This window comes from Botryllus schlosseri, chromosome 14 (assembly GCF_051294905.1).
Source record: "Botryllus schlosseri isolate E-star chromosome 14, Bs_hap1, whole genome shotgun sequence".
Classification (NCBI taxonomy): domain Eukaryota; kingdom Metazoa; phylum Chordata; class Ascidiacea; order Stolidobranchia; family Styelidae; genus Botryllus; species Botryllus schlosseri.
The window spans coordinates 24,898,965-24,920,814 of NC_137249.1; the positions used below are offsets into that span (position 1 = coordinate 24,898,965).

At 41.2% G+C, this 21,850-nt stretch overlaps 1 protein-coding gene across 1 annotated transcript in view; it reads left to right on the forward strand.

Annotated features, from left to right (window-relative positions):
* The window catches only part of LOC145456395 (NACHT, LRR and PYD domains-containing protein 4E-like), a 96,337-nt gene extending 87,654 nt beyond the window's left edge, over window positions 1-8,683 (forward strand). The window contains exon 14 of the mRNA XM_080334511.1: window positions 8,506-8,683. The gene's annotated coding sequence lies outside the window, so the exon portion shown is untranslated. The remainder of the gene's footprint in view (window positions 1-8,505) is intronic.
* The last annotated feature ends 13,167 nt before the right edge of the window (window positions 8,684-21,850 follow it).

A 21,850-nucleotide genomic window follows, 5' to 3' on the forward strand; every position in this document is an offset into this window, starting at 1 on the left:
GGCATATAGCAGGACCCAGGCGTGCACCCGCACCTGCACAACTGCACAGTGCACATCATGGCGAAATACGTGTTTTGAATATTTATACTATCCCAATATGGTGAAATACAAGAACAAATGTGAGCATCAAGGTGAAATTGTGATGCATGTGGCGGCATCACAACGTGATTCAGTAAGCATGATACGCCATGACCAATTGACCATCCGTAGCACACAACACGTCAAGTCTGGTATCTCAACAATCGCGGCCCAGACAGCCTTCTTCCTTCTCCGTCACGTGATACCTGCTCAGTGCAGCGCGACGGCGCGTGCTTCTGGCATTTGAATCTGAGGTGATGTCTGTGTGACTGATGCGACGAGTTTCTTAGAGATAATGGACGCAGACAAAACAGTCATTAGTCATTTATTAGATTGAGAAGCTGTACGAAGCGAAAGCTGAAGACTTGCTGTCTGTTGTGAGTGTTGTTGATTCAGAAACTCTACCCGAACCGCTCCGACAGTGAAACAGTTTGAGATGGTAAGAGTTATAATTAATAATGATATAGAATGATGCGTAAATAGACTTAACCACCTTATACAGTATACACTTCTTGTGAGCGTAATTTAGCTTCTCCTTTTTCGTTGATAGTTTGTGTTCAATATCGATATATGGTAGAACACTCATTGTTTGTTACGCCTCGTTATTTCTTGGAATGCAGATACGCCATACTGTGAAGTGGGATCATGCTGCAGTATGATTGAAACGCCATAAACACCTATTTGCTGATTCATTCCAATAGCAATGTTTTGCTGGTCGGTAGACTGAATGTTCCTCAAGATAGTGATAAAAATATCTAGTGTATTTGCGCGATCGTACCATAGTAATTTATGTAATAAGGCATTTATATATTGCTTGATCACTGGCTAACTCTATATGGATTGTACTAGTTTGGTTGCGCCTGAGACTGATTGCCGCCATTGTGAATTATTCTCAATTAACAACTCTTGCTGAAAGTATTCTGCTGACTTTTCCTTGAAAAACCTGATAAAATGAGTACATTTGCTGAAAAGTATGTCCCATATACAACCTATATGAGTAATTGATTATGAACAAGTGCAAGTTATACTTTGATAGGATACCATGATTGATTATTATGTAGTTCATTATTAATGACTATGCCCCTTTGTAGTACATGATACGCTCTTGCCGGTTGCCAGTGAACCCGTCCCTAGGTGAACCCGTCCCGTGAACCCGTCCCTAGGTGAACCCGTCCCTAGGTGAACCCGTCCCTAGGTGAACCCGTCCCTCGGGAAATTTTGAAATTAAGTGTGTTAACAAGTATTAATATGAATTATTAAACTAATAATGTTATTATCAACTGATTTGTCGATCTTGTAAGGAGGTCAGAGCATGCGTAGATCACACAGTCAGGGTGATTGTGGTCTGCTCGTTATTGCAACTGTAGGTTGAGGTGGGGTGTTAGGGTTGGGTAGGGTAGGGGGGGGGAGACATTAGGGTTCGGGGAGTGGGACATTGGGCTCGGGTAGGATACTAGGGTTGGGGGAGGGGGGATATTAGGGTTGGTGGGATATTAGGGTTGCCGGAGGTGGGATATTAGGGTTAGGGTTAGGATTTAGGGTTGCCGGAGGTGGGATATTAGAGTTAGGGTTAGGATATTAGGGTTGCCGGAGGTGGGATATTAGGGTTGGGGGAGGGGGGATATTAGGGTAAGGGTTAGGATATTAGGGTTGCCGGAGGTGGGATATTAGGGTTGCCGGAGGTGGGATATTAGAGTTAGGGTTAGGATATTAGGGTTGCCGGAGGTGGGATATTAGGGTTGGGGGAGGGGGGATATTAGGGTAAGGGTTAGGATATTAGGGTTGCCGGAGGTGGGATATTAGAGTTAGGGTTAGGATTGCCGGAGGTGGGATATTAGGGTTGGGGGAGGGGGGATATTAAGGTTGGGGTAGGATATTAGGGTTAGGATATTAGGGTTGCCGGAGGTGGGATATTAGGGTTAGGATATTAGGGTTGCCGGAGGGGGTCCATTAGGGTTGGGGTAGGATATTAGGGTTGCCGGAGGTGGGATATTAGGGTTAGGGTTAGGATATTAGGGTTGCCGGAGGTGGGATATTAGGGTTGGGGGAGGGGGGATATTAAGGTTGGGGTAGGATATTAGGGTTAGGATATTAGGGTTGCCGGAGGTGGGATATTAGGGTTAGGATATTAGGGTTGCCGGAGGGGGTCCATTAGGGTTGGGGTAGGATATTAGGGTTGCCGGAGGTGGGATATTAGGGTTAGGGTTAGGATATTAGGGTTGCCGGAGGTGGGATATTAGGGTTGGTGGAGGTGGGATATTAGGGTTGGGGGAGGTGGGATATTAGGGTTGCCGGAGGTGGGATATTAGGGTTGCCGGGGGTAGGATATTAGGGTTGGAGGAGGGGGATATTAGGGTTGCCGGAGATGCCGAGTTCATCGAGGGACGGGTTCACCGAGGGACGGGTTCACCTAGGGACGGGTTCACCTAGGGACGGGTTCACGGGACGGGTTCACCTAGGGACGGGTTCACTGGTAATCCTCTTGCCGTGGCCAAATTCACCCTGTATATATAGCCGTACCCCAGACTGGAATCGGTGGTTGTTTTCGACAACATGTTGTGCGTGACAGACACATTTCTCGCGTGATTGAAAAATTTCATTCCCGTGCCGGAAATATTACTGAATTACTGAATTACTTTTGAACGACAATATGTGCTGAAATAGACCTGGTATACACCGGACTAAAGTTACACCGTATATTCGCTGTTGCGCAAATGCCACGGTTGCTTGCGTTCATTGTAAAGCGCAAGCGCCTTATTCTGCATCTGGACTATGATATCGCTTTGTGACGTCAGCATAATTCATTAATCGGCGTGATCAGATATAAATGCTCGCGTGACAACTGATGTTAATATACAAGCATATTGTCTAAACGTGATAGAAGGCATTATTTAAGATTATGTTGACTCCCTCTTCAAGTTGAGGAAATGCATGTGCCGCAATCAAATCCTCAACTCGGAGCCGCGGTTTGGCCTTTATCGCCCAGCGAATCTCGGCTATCAAAATGAATTATCGAATTACCATTGATGACGTAATCATATTCTGGGTGATTCTGATTCACAGTAGCCAATATTCTCGCCAACAGTAACCTGATAACTGATTAGTGTGTAAATGTACTATAGGCAGCATGCTTGCACCCGCATCGGTTTGTTATTGTTTTTCGTACTGTCAGATGACTTGAATACAACCATTCTGATTTTTTACCTAGATATCAGCAATGTCCGCCGTTGGTGATGACCACGTCAAGCAGACTGCACGAAGAATGCATTATAAAGTGTGTAGTGTACCGTCAACATAATGAAGTACTAAAATACAGCATGGGCTTCAACTCGACAAAAAAGTGCACGGAACAAGTGGTGCCCGTATAATATCATTTTCTGTAAGTTGAATGGTAGGCCTACTGCGAAAATAAATATTCAAAATCAGAATCTATTTTCAGGCACTGGATGCGAAATCCATTCATCAATAATGCGAAGTGTGGCGCCAGGCCCAGGCATGAAAGTTGGAGAGCAAACGATGGTAAAATAAATAGCTTCGATACAATTTGCAAAAACCGAAGGTGGTTAAAGAATTTAGTGTTGGTACTCAATCAGTCGTAGCATCATATCATACATTTCTGCTCAAGTTCAAGTAGCAGTAGTGAGCGATTGCTCAAGTGGAAATAGAAAATTAAGAAAATTGCACGAGCATCAAGAAGTGGATTAGCCTGAATTGTGGAATTCTTTAGAGTGTAATCGTAAGTGGCCATTTCCGAATACAGGTATAGTCAAGGTGAAAGTAATATCCTAAATTTCTGTTGAAACTACAAGCGGAAATAAAAAATTGCGTTGATAAGTCTTCAAGAAATTTTGAGAAGTAAATTTGGTCAAGGTTTTACCATCATCTTGCCACGAAATCGTGACTATTTCTGAATATAGGCAGTCAACGTATATCCATGTTGACTAGCGCGTATCTTTATGTTGAAGATGATCAGCACTGGAACCCAAGCAAAGCATCAAATTTCTAATCGAGTGTATGTAGAGATCTATAAGGCATGTAAAAGCTGCTTCCAGTACAAGCAGAAAATTGAGTTAGAAAGAAATCTTGTAATTTGTTTCATAGAGTAGATTTGATCTCGGTCAGGAGCGAGAAGGTTTTCAGTGGCCCGCGAGTTAATTATCGAAATAAATTGCAATATCAAAAAATAAATTAGGCAGGTAATTTATTGTGAGCTTGCAAGACCAACGAAAATTTGATTGTCCTGACCGCAAACTTTGAGATGTTGATGACGAAAATATCAGTTCCGACGCATTGGCGTAGCCAGGGTTCATCCACATTTTTGTATATGAACATAAAGTAGAATATTTTGTCGCAGATTTATATGACTTGATATTTTTCTTAGCTCTTCGCGCGATTTATTGTCACTCGATTTCTAGCTTTTATAGTATTGTTTCCCTCTCATGAAAATTGAATATCCGCCCAATCTACGGAATTGAGCTCTACTATATTCGCAATTATGTGAGAACTTGTTGTCCTGCATGCGACTTCGCGCCTGCATTCGCTGAAAAATAGTCGTTGATGAAACCTTTGCGCAAAATGATAGACATATGTTCACTGAAATCTTCGATTATTCGTGTCTTGGTCAATTAAGCCCTGCGGTACACAGATCTGGTCAATTGAGCCCAGCGGTATACAGAGGTGACCCACAATATATGCAACATTATTATTGCCAGAATTCATTCATTAACTTTCAGAAAATTTCGCGATTTCGGATCATATAGGTTTTATTCTAGCTGCACCTATATTCGCTAACAATGGAATTGTCAATAATATGGTGATTTGGCGGCAAAATACAGTTAAAATCAATAAAACAGTAGCTCTTCTAACAATGATGTAAGTCGGTATTTTTCTATGCTACCTATAATTTACTCGAACACTGCGGCAAACCTGGGTATGCGTTGAGGTAGACAAAGTATGTTACTGTAAACGCGGACGTTGAAATTTTCTTCATCGTCTTAAATAGTGATTCAGGTTTCCCTCAAGGCCAGGGATCATTTGAGTCTTTTGTGATGCACTAGTGCAGGGCCGGCCAACCCGTGGCCGCGGGCCACATGTGGCCCGCGAGATGGTTTTGAGTGGCCCGCGAGGTAATTTCCGAACTTGGTAATGTTATAAAAAAAAATGAATTGCACAGATTGTGAACTTGAAGGCCAACCAAATATTTGATTAGTCTCGCCGCAACACTTGAGATGTGATGACTAAAATATCAGTTACGACGCATTGGCATTTCCATGAGCCACACTTTGGTAGATCTTCGTACACTACAAAGCAGAATAATTTGCGATAAATTTATGAAAAGTAAATATTTTCTACACGCTTCGCGCAACATGTAGTCATTCGATTTCTTGCTTTTAATATTTTTACCTCTTTTTGAAAATGAATGAACGCTTAATGTATCAGATTGAGTCTAACTATATTCTCGATTACGAGACAAAGTGTCGTTCAACATATGCGACCCAGCGTTTGCGCTCGCAGAAAGACCGTCGACTATGAAACCTAGGCACAAAATGATTGATGCATGTTGGTCGAGGCTTTCGAAATTGATATGTCCAGGCGCTGAATAGTCCAGTCCTGGCAAACTGAGCCCAGCGATATACTGCAGGCCCGCAATATAGTCAAGTGACAATATTATTGAGCTATGAACTTCGAAAACTTTTCGCCCGGCTAGTGGCCCGCGCAATATTTCGGCGTTCGAATGTGGCCCTTTGGCTGAAAAGGTTGGCCAGCCCTGCACTAGTGCGACCACAGATATTGTAATTATATTTTTGTGAAACTATTGTCATCACCATGTAACTTGCATGTATCAGTTCCGTTTTGGCGTTTGTGCTTCTGTTTTTGATAATTTTTTCATAGAACTCGGAACGCAATATGCATTTTTCCCGCACTCCATATTTGCAGTGTTGAGGGGTTATTTAATGGAAGTATTTCTTACGGAAATTTCAAACGTTGCATTGCATCAAACAAGCATTGTTCAGTCTATGCAGAATTGCTGGGCGGTCTGTATGTTTGACAGCCCTGATGTAATGGAATTTGGCTTCTTGCCAACATGGGTAGTCGAAGTAAAAGTAGTCAGTACTGCTCAAGTAATACATGATTTCTAGTGAAGTAGATGTGGTGGTTTACAAGACATGTTAAACCTACCTCAAGGAAGCCGTTAGTGTGATGTCGTAAATTTGGTCGAGGTGTCGCTTGATTTTTGCATACAACCGTAAGTGGCATTTAACAAATTAAAGTGTTCAGCGTTGGGACTCTAGTGGAAGTAGAAGTAACAGGAATTTATACTGGAGTATGTAATGATTTACGAAGTATATTAAAACTACTCAAAGTTGAAAGGTACTCGAGTTGTTTAAAAATGGTAGATTTGGCTGTAATGTTTCATTCTTTTACCATGTAATGGTCCGAACATGTGTAGCCGAAGTAAAAGTAGTCGTTTTTGGTACTTGAGCTGAAGTAGATGTAACATCATAAATTTCAACTGAAGTAGAAGTAGCAATTTTCAAGGTATGTCAAGATTATTTCAAGTGGAAGTAGAAATATAAGTTGATAAGTACTCGAGAAGTGGTCTTCGTCGAACAGGAGTTAGCTCTCAAGCAGACATGTACCGGTAAGTAACGTAAATCTGTAGTGAAGCATATGTAGCACTTTCCAAGGCGCTGTATAACTACTTCGAGTAGAAATGGGCAACATACGGAATTCACTGACATTGCTGTATATATTTCAGCCACAAGCGCCGAGAAAAAAACGTTTGGGTGCAGCCACTTGTGATTGACAAAGAAAAAGAATAGTCACTCGACATCCGCAAATGGTGCATTGATTTAATTCTTGCAGAGTGAATTTTTACGGAACGCTTTTTGTAATGCTCGTTTTAAATTGTTGCGGTTACTTTATTCCTGCGATACCATTCTTTCATTTCATCAATCTTTTGCACATGGACTGTTCCATTAGCTTCGAGTTGTCCCAACAGTTGCAGTGTCTTATATTCCTGTGACACCTTTTTTTATGTAATTAATGCTTTTTTACTTTTTACTATTTGTCATTAGTTTGAGTGGTATTAGCAGTTGCTGTTTGCTAAACTCCTGTGACACATTTTCTGTGATTGCTTGTCGCAATATGATTTTTTACTTCAGCCTTGACTGTGTTAAGTGGTAGTAGTTCTCGCCTTATTTCACATTTTGTGTTTCGTAAATTAGATAGTTGTAGTTTCGTTGATAATAACCAATATCGTATTTGTATTTTGCCAGTTTCATTCCCCACTCACCCAATATACGCTGTGTGTGAGCTGATATGATGTTGTATCCCATGTTGTTAGTCGTTAGGCGTTGAACCAGGTATGGAGTGGAGATGATAAAGGGGGCGAATGACACTTCCATAGGGAGTGGCGTTGGATGTCCACAGTACGTCAGGCGTGTCCATAGGGAGTGACGTCATGTCCACAGTACGTCAAGCATGTCCATAGGAAGTGGCGTCATGTCCACAGTACGTCAGGCGCGTCCATAGGGAACCACGTGACGTCCAGGCTAGGTCAGACGGGTCCATGACGAGTCTCTCCATGTCCACAGCACGTCATTGCGGACGTACTCAGCGAGTGGACAGGACGTCTCTAGTTGTCGACAAACCCACTCCAGGGAGGTAACGGTCGGAAGTAACCGGATGTCCTGCCAGCTATTCCACCGGAAGTCAACTGGACATCGAGTGTTTGCTGGGTACCAAGGTTCTGTTGTGAACGCGAACCTCTAAATTTCAGAGGTTCACACACAGAACGCGAACGTGAACCTCACGTTCACACCATCCCTAGTAAAATGTCTAATGTCTATTTCTGTTCTGTGTTCTTAACTTAACCAAACCTCTTGTTTTATTGCAATTAAATTCGAAAATAGTTTATATAGTCCTCAACAATTAGCGCAGGCTCGAATTGTATCATATCAATTTGGGGTACTGTATTGCATCTTATCAATTCGTTTCGTTTCTCTATTCTCTATTTTGCCTGGTAACTATAAACTGAGGCTGTGCAACTACTAACGTATTTTATTAGTTTTACTGATATGTGAGCGATACAGCGCCTTACTTGCGTGTATGTTTAACTTTATATTCGTTCATCGGTTCAAAATCAATGACCACTCAATCTGTATTTCAGACAGCTAGCAAAATACAATGACGTAATCACGCCTCATACCTCGAAAAGGCAATTTGACTTGAATTGTGACTTGACTCGTGACTTGACTTGACTTGACTCGACTTGACTCGAGTCACCTCTGAAAATCGACTGACTTGACTTGACTCGAGTCACCTTCGAAAAACGATTGACTTGACTTGACTCGAGTCAAAATGTGCAATGACTCGAAATGACTCGTGACTCGAAGGTAGTGACTTGATCCCAACACTGATGAGATGTTCCATTCAACAACCAAAAAGAAGCTGCTAACTAAGCCTGTCAGAATTCCGTTTCTGCTCAATCAATAGACCTACCTTACGTAGAACAGCTGATGTATGACAGGTGTTTGCACAATATTTAGAGCCCAAATTTTGTGAAGTTTCCACGAGCTGAAGTGACTGTTACCTGGAACTGCTGCGTGGTGTTGAAACAATTGGTGACTGAAGCAGCTAAAAACGCAGTAAAATGCAAAATCGATTCAGTTAGAGCAATTTAGGTTAGGAATACCATATTATCGCGGCCCATATTTCTGACATGTCTCATGGATTAAAGTATTTATTAGCGGAAATGCCGGTCCGTAGCAACACGTTGCAGATCCAGTGCTATCCAACATTTTACAGTAGCGACTCTGTTGCCAATTTGAAAATGTTTGGTGACCCTTCTCAAAATTTGATAAGCTGTTTACTAAACGAGTGGTCAGCACCTTTGTCCAGACTTTCTCACGGTTTATGTTCGAAGCGGATTAAGTTCAACATCTTCGCGATCCCCAGAAAAGGAAAACGACCCCAAGCTTGATAACCACTATCGTTGACCAAAGTATCCAAACGCCCTTACAGACACTAGGGATATACATTCTCTTTAAATTGCAATTACATTTGTCTCATTACAGTAGGTGATAGTTATTTCAATTTATTTTCTACTGTAGTTTTTGCGAGGACAGGAGTACCAATATTGGTCGACACTAAATCGCGCGCAGCGCGAATAAAAAATAAATCGTCCTCAAAATTAAATATTGCGCATGTTGATTTACGAAAAAATTACAGCTCCCTTCAAAATTCCGGACATTAAAGCATATTTCAGCATTTCCTCCCGGACGCAATTTAAACAGTGTGTAACATCCTGGGAATTGATTAATGTAATCATAGTGCCCTATATGGTGTCGACACAAGCAAATCTCACGCCTCGGTGAAATTGTATCACGTCACAATTTGTATTTGACTACAGGCAATTTGACGGTCATTTTTGACCGACTTGCCGAGCATTAAATTTGATAAAACGGATATCAATCGAAAGCTGACTCTGCACTGATTACGAAAATATAAATTTTATTCCGCTGGCGTCCCTGGAGCCCCCACAATCAGCCTCGAATTTTTCATTGTTATGGAGATTGGCATTGGGACGCAACAATGCTGTCTGACTCTTTTTCTCTTGAGCTACTCTACTCTCTCGTTTCGCCAGACAGCATTGTTGTGTCCAAATGCCAATGTCCATAACAATGAAAAATTCGTGGCTGACTGAGGGAGTTCCAGGGCCACGACGGGATATATTTTATGTTTTCGTAATCAGTGCAGAGTCAGCTTTCGATTGATATCCGTTTTACCAAATTTAATGCTCGGCAAGCCGGTCAAAATGACCGTCAAATTGCCTGTAGCCAAATGGAAATTGTGACGTGATACAATTTCACTGAGGCGTGAGATTTGCTTGTGTCGACACCATATAGTACACTATGATGTAATGGCTCAGAGATTGCATAGTTTTGTCACAGTGGATTGGCTAGTGTGAGCTTTCTTCGTGGAAGCTGGCAGAATGTTCTTTTCGATTCTGGCTGCACGACTGCTCGTGGTATTGGGTGCGCGGTCGTACATTAGGGAGCTTGGGAATGCTCGTGTGCTGTGTAGTTGTACTTTTGATGTGGCGTAGTATCTGTTTATCTCTGTGATGTACTCATTGGAGTATTTGGTTGTATTTGGCTTGGCTTGTTATTTAATTCATAACTTGCAAATACTCCTGGATGTTCTTGATGGCATGGTGGTGGTAGCGGTTCGCCGACGAGAGTGGTTCCGAACCGAAGAACAACGACGTCCCTGTTAGGTCAACAGCGCCGTATCAGGGTCGCAATAAGTGAAATTCCGGAAGTATGGGAACCCTAATTTAGATCGTTCGTGTAGCAGTGGTCCAGAACCTATGGCTTGCGAGCCATATATGCAGGGTTGCCATCGATATGGACCCAAAAATAAGGACAGTCGAAAAATTAGATTACTATTAAAAGCGACTTTGTACATAATTTGTATTTATACGAGCCGTGGCATATCACATTACATACTTTTCGCAGGAAACAACATTCTCTTGCAACTCCTTGTTATTAGAAAGTGCTTCATGAATCTCACGACAGCTCAGGTCTTGGTTTACCTTTACTCATGGCCGAAACGGCACTTCGTCAGCCCCTCCCACAAAAAACACGCTGGCCTGGGGCCCACATAGGCTGATAAACCAAACTTCTCGACCTTGTTCTGATTAGAGGCGTCAACCAAGACGGAAAAAGGCAGTACATCAAGTTTAGACAAAATCGTTTTTAGAGCGTATGGAGCAAGAACTCCGGTAACAATGCTTGTAGTCTTGGTCCTGGCCGAAGCAAACCTCTTCGCGATGTTGGAATCGGGGAATATTGCTTTGAGCAATCGCGATGTGCAATCGTTGTAAAGGAATGATTGGTCTTGTTTGACGGTATGGAATACCCAGGTACCTTCAGCAGCAGCTGGCTAGTAGTATGTGGTCGTTGGTGTTGATCGACTTGTGAAAAAATGATTCATCGGCTGGCTCGAATCAACCACTATGACACACTTCTTGTGTTTTGAGGTATCAATGCGAGTTGAAATAGCGGCCTTTCCTGTGGCATCCATGTTAATGTCACAATTGCAGATATTGCAATGTGCGAAACACTCACCCTCAAGCTTCCTTTGATACCTTTGAATTCTATTTCATAATCGTCACGAAAAACGTTTTTACGCCTGTTCATTTTAACTTAACAGATTTAACCTGATTAGTATCTGAAACTGTAAGTGCATTTGTGCTATATAATTTAGATAAATTTATCAATAATTAATAGCTTGACTATTTTTTAACGCTAGTGTCGACTGCACTGCACCCTTTTCCAGTACGCAGTAAAAGCTACCTTCCCCACAGCTTCCTTTCAGTTTCTTTCATTTATGATATTATGACATCTCAGCGCAAAAGCATAATTTTAGAATATTTTGCAACGCAGATACCAGAGGGAAACGATCGAAGTTCTGTAGTTGTCGAAAACAAGACAAAATAAGGACGCAAGTCGAAAAGGACATTTCTTAGATATAAGGACAGTTGAGTTCTCTGAGACGTGGCCCTTCAAAATAAGGACAAATCTTAGAAATAAGGACGGTATGGCAGTCCTGCATGTATGGCTCTTTTGTGCATAAGATATGGCTCTTTGCGAGATTTTTATTTTTATGCCTAATTTATCAATATTGCAACAGCTTGTTATTAAATCTTCAGCACGACCAGTATAGGGGAAATGTGGTACTGATGAGACACTGGAACCGAAAATACTTGTAAATTGATCTGTATTAAGCCCATGATTACAGTACGCGACTTTGTCTACAATGGCATGCTGTCAGAATCTTTCCTCACATGCAAAAAAACTCCGACCTGCGTGGGTTATGGGGTCTATGACAAATGATTTACGTTTTAGGGGGTGCAAAATAAATTTGGATCGACATATACATTTTTCTATATCACCTTCCTGACTAACAAATCCGAAATAATTTTTGATGTGATTTATAGGACTTCAGGGTATATAATGACACATATTTTTTGAATCAATACCATCCTCGAGTGGACTATTTTCAACTCAATTACAATATTTATAGGGAGGGGACCTATGGTACCATAGCCAAATCGAGCAATATAGTTGGACCAACTATATCACTCGATGACAGAAACACGTCTACATATATAGAGGCTGTAAATCATGTTACCCTTAGTGTTTTATCGCTATTGCGAAGTATTTGAAATTCAAAATGTCGATTTTCCGGTCATATGTATGTGGCATTAATTTTCTAAGTTTCGGAATAAATCAAAACGTCATTTTATCCCAACATTTGAGTTGATATTATATATTTGTAGGTGGCGACGAAACATAGAACTAGTTGAAAAAATAGTTATGAGCGTATGTCTCATAATTCTCATGGTCGTGTGCCATTGGACCCACCGTGTACGGACCGATGATACGTTCAAGCAACACATTTTAAACGTTTATAACTATTTTTTGAAAAGGAGGATATCCATGTAAATGTCCGCGATAGTTAGAGCTTGTATCAAAGTTTTAATACAGCAAAAGATCCGCTATTCTCGGCTGCAGATTTGAGGGCCAGAGATCATTTTGCAATTTTTGATGTATCGGTATCATCTCTCCTAATTATTCTTGTGGCAGTATAAACATGCCGTTGAGAGGTTAATACAGGGGCGTATTCAGGGTTAGGGGCTGGGACTCTCTTTTCAAAATCCACAAATTTAAGTTGCTGTTGCGCCGGCCACCAATATCGCTCCCGGATTTCGATGCACTCGGCACAAAGTCTGGGATTGCACGATATGTTGATCAAAGAGAACTGGTGACGCCTGTATGCCAATACAGTTTTCAACTACACATCGTCTTCCTGATCTACGGCGAGATATGAACTGCCGTGAAAGTGACATTTACAATTACAAATTCAAATTACAAACAAAGCCATAGCTATCCACGTTCTTGATTGAGAGCGTAGCTTCGTAGTTGCTGCTCAAATCCTAGTGCGTGGCGCAGCGTTATGTTAGGTTACCCGGAATAATTTTCGAATTGAGATGTCGAATCGGAATCAGTGGGACAATCACATTCGATTATTATCCGTTATTATAAATTCTATGATATTTACAATGAATTGCGCTATCACGGGTCTCAGGTAAGACATGCCTCGGTCGTGCCTCGCCTATACATTACCTTTTCTTCCACGCGTTATTTTCGAACAATAAAAAAGCAAGTTGCGTAATATTGGTAGTAAAAATGTTCAAAATCTAGTAGACAGCTGAGGTCCTGCATCAGTTGCCTCCCCTGACCCCCCATCACTGACGCTTCACACATAACAGTTGGTATGTATACTGCTGTATTGTGACCATGTAAGACTCCGCCTACGTATGTCATCATTAATCTTCGCATCTAAAAATAGAGTCGAGACGAACCAACGATCTCGTACAAATGACGGAAGTCTCAGAGTTTGTATGGAGCTTAACCTCAACAATTCTTAACCAGACTACAAAGCCATCAGGAATACCATGCAACACCAAAAGACGCATTAACTATAAAAAGCTAGTAAAAGTAGTTTCATACGTTTACTGTTGTCTACGTCTGCTGGAAATCTAAATGTTAGGGGAGATGTGGTACCGATGGATCAAAAAACTTTTTAAAAATGGAAAGAACTGCATGTCGATTTCTTTTGTTCGACAAAAGAATGAATGAACAAACAAGGCTGCATGAGAAGCTTACAGTATGCTCAGGAACGCTATACCAGAATGAAAATAGAACTTTAACAACGAAATGATGTTGGCTAAGAAGGTCAACAAGTTCTGAATTCAAAGTTTGTTTGGAAGCAAGACTGCTCCTTCCTCTTTCCAGCTCTGCCGCGCTATATTCCATAGCGAGCAAGATTCATACCAGATTTGTAAACATTGCATAACCGTTTGCTTTTATCAAATAGGGTTGGAGATGGCAGGACCAAAATTACATCCATCTCAGATATGGATGCCTCATCGGGTTCATCTGGGAACAGGAACGCATCCTTGATAGTACGAGATCGCCTCATGAAGCTGACTTCAAAATCTCCATCAACATCTGGGCCCACTGAGATTTTTCCAAGAAAATTTTTGTGGCCTTTAACTTCAGAAAAGACTTTGACAATAACAAATTCCCCGTCGACTGCTTGTTTGCTTCCTTTTGTTTCGCCAGGTTCGGCATGAAGGATTGATTTTCTTTGTTTCGACTGAGTTACGGTTGGCAGTTTTTTTCTGCTCGACCTGTCACATAAGGCGGAAAGTGTTGATTAGACTGAGCTACGACCGGCTGTGTCTTAGTGCGAAGCATAGATATCCGACGTTTAGGCTGAGCTTTGGGATTTTGACTTCTCTCTAAGATCTCTTTCTCTGGAGTATCGGTTATGACAGCAGATTTGCGCGTTTTCCTATTTGAAGGCCTCCTCACAGTATTAGTCCTGGGATAGGGTGAAACATGCTGTAGCGCTGTACTTATGTCAGATGATATTTGACTCAAATCGGAGCATGCTGGACTTGATGCAGAGATTGGGCTGCCAAAGCTGAATGAAGATGAGGGTTCGTCTGATTCACCATGATCCAAGTTTACCAGTGAATTCAGATTCAACGGACTTGCTACTCCGACACTTTCTTGGCGTATCGATATCGGCTTGATACCGGTCCCGGATTCTATGCAATGGTCTGTGGAAATGGGCCTGTCTGTAACACTTGCAGGCAGAAATGAGTCATCACCAAAGATGCATGGATTGTAGGGGTGTATACCACTTGACTTGAAGGAAGAAGTAATGTTTCCAATTGTGAATGATTTTACAAATGTTTGTCCTGAGAGCTCAGCAACATCATATATCTTCAGGCTCTTACCGGGATTAGTTGTCATCCAGGAGTCACAAATTGATGAATAGTATTTTTTAAATGGCCTATACCAGACATGGGGTGATTACTTCATGAATGTAATCGATTGCGATTACGATTACTTCCGAATGGCGTGATTACGATTACGATTACGATTACAGCAAAATCAGGAAGTAGTCGATTACGATTACGATTACATTGGAAAAGTAATCACGATTACTCACGATTACATTCATTTTGCATTTTAGAAGTTATATTGGAAGACAATATATGGATTGCGCTGAAAAGGCCTAATGAGATAACAAACCCCCTTTAAAAAAGATGCCTCATTTGCTTGTTACGTCATAATGTACCCATTGCCCATTTTTATAGAGGACGATTTATCGCACCCAACCAATTGCATTCTTACCGGGTCCATGACTGCCGCACCCCAAATTTCCCAACAGGGTGGGGAGCGAGCTCGGGGGGACTCAATAGTATTTCGTAAACCAACAAAAATTATAGAGTATTCTCGAAAGATTTAATTTACTTCAAAATTCTCTCTAGATAAGCTTGATTTTGGAATGCATACGTCTCCCCCTCAACAAAAAAGCATATATAATTTATAGTAGGCATGCATTTGAAACAAATGGTTGTTTAAAACACATTGTTTAAAACTTGTTTTAAACAAAGGCTTCAAAAAAACTAAATTGTGTTTTTTAATTTGTAAAATTATGCCATAATTGTGTAAAAGCTTTCCACAATTACCACCCGATTTGGCCGACGTACATCGATATGAGATGGTTGGAACCCCTCAAAATATTCGGTTAAACAGTTATAGTACAGATATTTCGTCAAAGGAGCTATATTTACCCTATATTTTCAATTGTCAATGTCAATCCACATTGGTGACGTCAAGGCTTGAAAAAAAAATTAAAAAACATGAAAAAAAATAAAAATCATGTTTTAAACAAGGGTATGTTGTAAACATGCTCTCTTTAAATTTATTTTTGTTTTAAATGCAACCCTAATTTATAGCAATAGGCATTTAGGTTCCAGTCAATACCGTGCCACGACACACCAAAAGACATATGCAATTTCGACCAACACGCGACTTCACAAAGTGTGCTACTAAAGAAAGACCTTGGCCGAAACTGAGGGTATGTGTTCATTGTCAGTAGCCGCGCTGGGTGGGCGTGACTAATAGTCCAGTCCTTCCAATCCGAGCCCACAATGCAAATGCCACCCGGACACCCACAGAGCATTAAAGACATGACAATTTGAGTGTGCGTCTCACGAAAGTTTTTCTTTTAGTCTGCTACGTTAGGGATACAACAATATCTTTTGATTATAAAACATACCGGAAATCACGAATTAACTACATTCGCTAAAGTAATTATAACAAGATAACAGACGTTATAGGTATGAATTACGTGCCCCCAGCTCTACAGGTAAATCTGACCATCGGGGGCAGAGAGAGAGAGAGAGAGGAATAAAAATTAATAATAATGTAATGCGATTACCAATGTTATTGACGAAATTATTACCCTCTGGGGGCCAAAGACTAACGTTTGGAGTGGGGGACGAATAGCTGTTTTGGTCCTGTATCTAGCTACAACCCACGCTATCATGATATATAAGCCCATGGCTATGGCGGCAGGTCCCAATGTTGAGTAAAGAATGAAATAACGATTAGCGCATGTTTCAAGTAGAGTAATATGAGAATAAGATGAAGAGAACATAAAATTCTGCCTTCATCTTAATACAGATAATGTACGGCAAGCTGCCGCTACGAGAAACGGCAAAAACGGCTCGGTTGTGATATATATCAGCAACCGTTGATTTTTATTGCTTCGTCGTGGAAACCGTAATGTTATATTTGACGAGTACAAAATTTCAAATCTCTGTCCGGTGTACGTACGTACTGCATAGGCCTACTGCTCGCCAAGCAGCAACGGACACACTGCGTTTGCATAACCAAACATCAATACACAAGTTACTTGGTAGAGTGGTGATTAATTATCCAGCTCCGGGGTACTGGCGTATGGAACGGGTTGATAACCTGATATACAGCACGGCGGGTGTTCTTACAATCACGCGAATGTACGTGACGTACATCGAATATCTATTTACTGTCGATACTTCTTACGCAATGACTAGCAAAGCTAATAGGCTACTTCTGACGTAATAATGAGCAATGGCATTTAAAAATCAGACGTTTGTGTTATCATGAACCTGACATAATACATTTTCCTTGTTCACGAATGTTCAGATTATGTCATAGTCCTTGCACAAATAAAAAGTAATCGTTCTTTCACAAAGAAATCGATTAGATATGGGAACTAGTCGATTACGATTACGATTACTTCGGGATTTTTTCGAATGTAATCGATTGCGATTACGATTACTTGAAAATGCTGTAATCGTCGTAATCGATTACGATTACTAATCGCGATTACCCCATGTCTGGCCTATACACTCCTATATCAATAGGCTGTAATCTGTGGCTGCAATGCGGCGGAAATGTAAGAGTCCTAAATCCGTGTTTTCTTGCCATTTCGATAGCTGGGATTGAAAGATGGCTAATATGGTTATCCATCAGCAATAGCCCCGGGTTGCTTTTACTCACGTTCATGAAACTTATGAAATGAGCAAGAGCCTCAGGGGAAAGATCGCAGGTCATCCAGCTATAGAAGGATTTGCCAAACCCAAACTGCCTGATGGTGCACCCCTCAACATGTGATCCTGGAAATGTCTTCGTGGAAATATGTAGACTGGTGGACTAGAATTACCAATTGCATTTATGCAGCAGCACATAGTGACAGTCACTCCCCTTCCCATGCACCGAAGATACCCTACCGATTTGCTTTGTACCTTTATGCGACAATATTTTATCCGGCTTGACAACTGTTGAAATTCCGGTTTCATCCAAATCCCATATATTCTGTCCACAGATTGGAGTACCGCGTTGCAAAACCTCCTTCAAAGTCTCAAAATATTTAGACACAACTGGACGATTAAATCCAATAGATCTTCCGTTCCAGTTCTTTTACGGAATCCTTTTAACCAATCTTCCCCAGCAGCCTCATTGTCTTGCCAGTTCCTTGGTACATCTTTGTTCGTCATTGTAGCGAACTTATAAGCAAGTTTTCGTGCTTGAACTTTTGTTAAGACGTAGAACATTTTTGATAACTGCAAGATGTGACGCTTTAATGCAAGCTCCTCATCTTTTGTGAAGACCTGCAAATAACAATTCAAATCTTAAACCAATTCACGAAGTTGCTAATTTAATAATTTGCTGATACTCAGGACTAATTATCAATTAACCTTTTATAACTGTCTATGACCTTTCGACAAACTTATTGCTACCCTCATTATCAATATTCTGAATCAACTACATTTGCATACCTGCGTTGTTACGTGAGAAAGCTTTTGCACTTTTTCTTGTCCGACCTCTCTTTTTTTTTCTCATGTACCTCGCCAAAGTAGCGAATGGAATATTGAAATGCTCCGAAGCTTTTCTCAAACTCATGCCTTTCTCATATACTTTTCGTAAGGCGTCATTCAAGTCCTCTTCAGAAAATGAAGCTCTCTTGGTTTTATATTTTTTGAAAGTTGGCATAACCTATAGCAGGGCCGGCCAACCCGTGGCCCGCGAGAAGGCTTTGAATGGCCCGCGAAGTAATTTTAGAAATTAGTAATATTACCAAAATTGGATTGCCCAGATTGAGAACTTGCATATAGCCAACCAAAAATTTGATTAGGCTGGCCCCAATGCTTGCGATGGGACGAGTAAAATATCAGTTCCGACGCATTGGCAGATCCATGGTCCAGTCAGATTTTGGTAGATCTTCGTACATTACAATAAAGCAGTATATTCTGCGGCAGATTTATCAAGAGTAAAATTTTCTTCACGATTCCCGAAATATTTTGTCACTCGATTTCTTACTTTTAATACTGTTCCCCATTCCTGAAAATGAAAGAACGCTTAATGTACCAGATTAAGTCTAATTATAATCGCAATTACGAGAGAAAGTGTCGTCCAGCATGCGACCTTGCGTTTGCATTCGCAGAAAGACCGTCAGCGAAGAGACATAGGCATTAAATGATTGACGCATGTTGGTCAAAGCTTTCGATATCGATATGTCCAGGGGCCGAATAGACCATGCAGCAGTTCTTGCAAACTGAGCCCAGCAATATACAGCAGACCCGCAATATACTCAAGTAAAAATAATATTTACCTATAAACCTTGAAAAAATTTTCGCGCTTGGCGCGGCTAGTGGCCGCGCGACGGTTCGTCATTGGAATGTGGCCCTTTGGCGAAAAAGGTTGTCCACCCCTGATCTCAGACTCAGACTCAGACTCAGACTCAGACTCAGACTCAGACTCAAGAATTGACTCTGCACTGACAAAAAATATTATTCAGTTTTCTAGGAGCATATCTAAGCATCTTTTCTGCCATGATAGAAACCTTAGCTCACGTTATAAAAGTCGATATAACCATGATGTTTTAGGGCGCTGTATCATCAGGGCGCTGTATCATCGGTACCCTAACACAAAAATTTCTGAATTCAGTAAAATTCTTCACATTTACTGATCCAATGTTACTGGAAGTTCTCGCTAAAATGGAACCTTATATATGACCTTTAATTTGCTACAAAAGTCGTGGCTGGCCCCTTCATCATATTGCAATGAAATGAAAAATTATCCCCGTAAATAAATTTACTTTTGACCCCCAAAAACATAAAACAGCTGATAAATCTACAAGACGTTACCTAATCCTGCCCAAAGCGTGGCTCGAGAAAGTTCTCTTTAACACGGATCGCTAGTGAAACTAACATAGCGTAACGAGAACATGATCATAGAAAACTATCGCTGTATTTTCGGACCCAGTGATCCATCGGCGCCACATCTACCCTAATTGTCGTAAGCTTCGAAAAATATCATATGCCTCTCAGTGCAATACAATTGAAAATATATTACTTGCAAAAAGTCTATGTAGCTCAGGTTTTGCATACTTATTACTCAAATAAGGCAACCAGCATGATTAGTACGAGTTTTACAAAAAAATACGGTGCAAACAAACAATCTCATGTAGTGGTTTCTAATTTAATGGCTACCATGTCACGATTTTCAATCGAGACGTAGTAGTTGATTGACTTGTATGGCTCTTTGGGAGTTAAAATGGAAAATATAGGATCAATATGGCTCTTAGGGCGAAAAGATTCCCGGCCCCTGGTCTATTTAATCATATGTACCAGCAAAGTCCATTGTTACATGACAATGATGGTCCTGTCCATCATTGACTAATTTAGCAGTCGGCTGAATCCCTGGAAAGCGTGGTTCATTGCGTGTTGTGAGAACTACGAAGTACTTCGGCATACTGATCCTCTCCGCCCACATGATCAAGATTAGCGGTTGACTCGGGGGAGGTTGACGACTTCGAAAATGCAGGGAGCGTAATTGTACCTCGTTAAGTCATGTTCAGGTGACACCGATAGGATTATTTATCAGCCTAATGCGGTGCGAATCACTGAGCTATATAAACACCACACATCCGGTAGTTTCCAACCTTTTACGGTCACGACTCCATTTCCAATTTGAAAATGTTCCGTGCTGGCCCAGCTCTAAACTCCATAAGCTGATTATTAGCAAAACGTCAGCAGCTTCGCCCAGACTTACTCACGGCCTATATTGGAAACTGATTACGTTCGACATCTTTGCGAGCCCACTTCCAGCCTTCCAAATTCTGGATCATCAGGCATATTTTAGAATTTCCTCTCGGACTCAGTTTGAACAGTGAAACTCCGGACATGTGCTGGTCAAAAGCACAGACCTGGCTTCAAACAATATTCAAACTTGGAAACAGTGTCTTGTAAGTTTAATTGTTACGGCATAATTTGTTATATTGGCTTTATTTTGAACCTAGATTACTCACACGATACATAATTATACTAGACTTAAACGCATTTCTGGATCAGTTTATGCAGTATTTTTTTCAGCAAACAGAACATAAAGAGAACGATTTTATGGTCCAAATTCCACGGAACTTTTCGCGGGCCGCTCAGAATCGCGTCACGGGCCCAGGTCTGGTCTATAGCCATGTTTTTGTCACATGGTAAAGACTATATTCAGGAGTTTCTCGAGGGTTGGCTTCGAGCGGTCTCGTTGATATCAATGACTTCGTGGAACCATGTTATTATTTCGTAACCTTTGGGAAGCGAGTGGCGCAGTTGGTTAAACACTGCAGTCACGACACCAATGGACGGTGGTTCGAATCCCGGTTCTGACCAACCTCTATGTGTCGGAGGTTTCTCTGGGCTCCTCATCGCCGACCTCACTACTACGGTAGTGCATTGAAAAGCCCAGAATCAAAGTGAGCCGTGCTACAAGTCGGCAGCAACGACCACGATGGGGACGCATGGGAGAGAGAGAGAATGAAGAATGACTGCGAGGTAGACTGAAGGACGTTCCCAAGAATACGAAAAAGGCAAAGACCTCTGAACATTATGAAATTCGTGTCGTGGAGTACAAGGCCTATAAAGGCGATAAGCTCCACTGTGTTGTGCCCATTAATAATAATAATAATTTCGTAACCTTCGAGAAAGATGGTCACTACTCAAATTTTCCTATCCAAGCATTTGTTTTTATTGTATGATCGAGTTCGATTTACGAATTCCTACCTAATTATTAGAGTTTTTTCCATGCTCCTCCTTGCTATATGATTTGATCCTTAAAAAGTGAGCCTTATACTGTAAGAGCTCGGCAGACACTGGTGTAAATGACAATTATAGTCGAAACACATTACGAATATCACATAGCATCCATTGCTTTCAAGAATCCCATTCGCCTTTGCGATTAATGGACATACCTCAACTTGAATCTGGAAAATATCCGTTCGAAAATAGTTCTCACAATGA